We start from the raw sequence: 215 nt of genomic DNA on the forward strand, positions 1-215 counted from the left end.
TTGTGCGATGTTGAAATGTATGTTTACCAACTTATTTCAACCCATTTTAGGCATTTTTTTCGCACCTGCAAAAAAAACCGCTAAATGCCTAAGCGTTTTTTGTGAAAAGATGCCCTCTACTCAAAACACAAATATCTCAGCCTCCGAAACACATAAAAGCATGAATCATTGCATTTAAAAGCAAAGTCCCAACTCTTGCATTAGAACATGTTCAT

Source organism: Engraulis encrasicolus, chromosome 8, assembly GCF_034702125.1.
Source record: "Engraulis encrasicolus isolate BLACKSEA-1 chromosome 8, IST_EnEncr_1.0, whole genome shotgun sequence".
NCBI lineage: Eukaryota > Metazoa > Chordata > Actinopteri > Clupeiformes > Engraulidae > Engraulis > Engraulis encrasicolus.